This window comes from Papaver somniferum, chromosome 3, assembly GCF_003573695.1.
Source record: "Papaver somniferum cultivar HN1 chromosome 3, ASM357369v1, whole genome shotgun sequence".
Lineage (NCBI taxonomy): Eukaryota > Viridiplantae > Streptophyta > Magnoliopsida > Ranunculales > Papaveraceae > Papaver > Papaver somniferum.
Window position 1 is genome coordinate 225,996,864 of NC_039360.1, and position 2,333 is coordinate 225,999,196.

At 34.5% G+C, this 2,333-nt stretch overlaps 1 non-coding gene across 1 annotated transcript; it reads right to left on the minus strand.

Moving 5' to 3' along the window:
• Window positions 1-487: 487 nt before the first annotated feature.
• On the minus strand, window positions 488-591 carry LOC113362464. Its single transcript, XR_003365722.1, has one exon. It is a non-coding gene; the product is annotated as a small nucleolar RNA R71 (small nucleolar RNA).
• Window positions 592-2,333: the final 1,742 nt, after the last annotated feature.

Consider the following 2,333-nt stretch of genomic DNA (forward strand, 5'->3'; position numbering starts at 1 on the left):
AAAAAAAAAAAAAAAAAAAAATTTGCTCCTATTTTCGAAAACCAAATTTTCCCATAAAAAAAAACCAAATTTTTGAAAACCCTTTAAAACCAAATAGTGGGCTTTGTGTCTTTTCAATATGGGCCAACCTAATGCTCTCCCTGAATACATGTATCCCACAATAAAAATTCCATTATCATGTATTGTCTTACCTCAAACCAATAACCCTTTTAAAATAAATGCAAGCATGATACAAATATTTCCTTTATTTCAAGGGTTCGATTCTGAGAACCCCTATACTCATGTAAGAGAGTTTGAACAAATATGTCGGAATATGCAACCTGATCATATGTCCGAAGACTCTCTGAAATTGCGTTTGTTTACATTTTCTCTAAAGGAAAGGGCCAAAACATGGTTTTACGGTTTGAGACCACAATCAATCACCACTTGGGAACAACTCACTAATCAATTTTTCCAAAGATTTTTTCCACATCATAAGACCATCGCTATTCGTCAAAATATCAATTGTTTTGTCCAGTTGGATGAGGAAACTGTTTTTGACTATTTTGAACGTTTTAATGATTTGTTGAGCGAATGTCCACACCATGGATTTGAGAAGTGGAGACTTGTCGCTATCCTCTATGAGGGACTAGACTTTAAATCTCGAGCCATGGTTGAGTGTATGTGTAATGGTGAATTTCTTGATAAAACTGTGATGATGCATGGAAATTTTTAGCTGAGATTGCGGAGAAAACCCGTCAATGGGAATCCATTAGGGAAACTGAGACACTATCACATGATATAGGTGGTAATGAATTGAACTTTGAAAATAGCATGTCTAGTCCTTCTCATGTGTATGATATTGAATATGAACCTAATCTAGAGGAACATGAGTTGACTAATGACACCACAACTGCTAATAGGGACAAGTATGCATATTACTATGATGATGATGATGATAATGTTATGTTAGAAGAACATGTCTATGCTGAAAATGTTGTGGAACCTTTGGTTTCAAATACATTAGGCTTTTCTGCCCCGACCTTCATGAATGATATTTCTTCTAGTATTTCATATGCATGTGATGTTGATACTGATTTAGATATTGTGCAATTATCTTGTGAAGAGCATGACTTAGGTAAATATTCTGTTGACACTAATGATCATATGCATGAAAACATAGTTGATGTGTCTGATTCCATACTTAAGCCACAATATATTGCTTATGTTGATGATAATTTGAATATATCGGATAACCACGATTCTGAATTAGGACTTGTGCAAATTTTTTGTGATGATGAGCATGCTACACATCTTGAGTGTGACTTAGATAATGCTGATGTGACTGATAATATTGATACTCTTGATCTCATGCATGTGAGACGCTTAGATGTCACTTTCTTGCCTAAGTCACAATCTGATACCCTTGCATCCTACCTAGAGTTGGTTTGTACCCATATTGTCAAACCAATTTTTCTGAGAGTCCCTAATCTAGGTTTGGAACTGTGTGCTTCCCAAGTCCTTTTGGACTATTATGCATCTAAATACAATACTTTCGAGGAGCCACAGTTAGGATATGCATTTTTGCCCATCCCTAGCAAAGTTCACTTTGAGTTAGACCTTGTGCATGATGAACCCCCAAAACTGCGAGATTTTGTATCCAAAATTTTATCTGTTGAAAAATCCAGGTTTGGGGGTAGCTCATTTTGTTTCACAGCTTCACTTGCATGCCTATCATATTATTATTGTGTGAAGCTGTTGAAACCTCTACACTTTGTCTTTTGGGTTGATCCTCAACTCTTTAGATTGTTAGTGTATGGTGAATTTTTTGTATATAATCCGGTAGATAAAATTTCTTAAAACCCTTTTGTTCCTTTTGTATATATTTTGCTAATCCAATATGATCTCGGCTGACATATGTTGGATTCTTGCCTTGAATAACGGAGTTCTAATATTGCTTTCGCCGAAATCGGGTATTCTCTTTCCTTTTTCTCTACTCAACATGATCCTCTTCATATGTTGTATTATAATTTTGTTCATATTTTGAAACATTGAGGACAATGTTTAGTTTAGGTTTGGGGGTGAAAAGTAGATACTTTGATAACATGCTATAATTGAAAACAAGAACTCCTTCTTTTTGAAAAAAATGAAAAATGAAAATAAAAAATTAAAAAATTGAAAAAAAAAACATAAAAATGGAGCTCATTTACCTTGAAATGTTGACTCTTGTGCAAATATGTAATTATTAGGAGTCTTAGTCTAGATATTTAGGCACCCTGATTCTAGCACAATTCACATAGTGATAAGAAATTTGCACGCGCACGATCTACCAATACATGTATAGCCTCGATCTT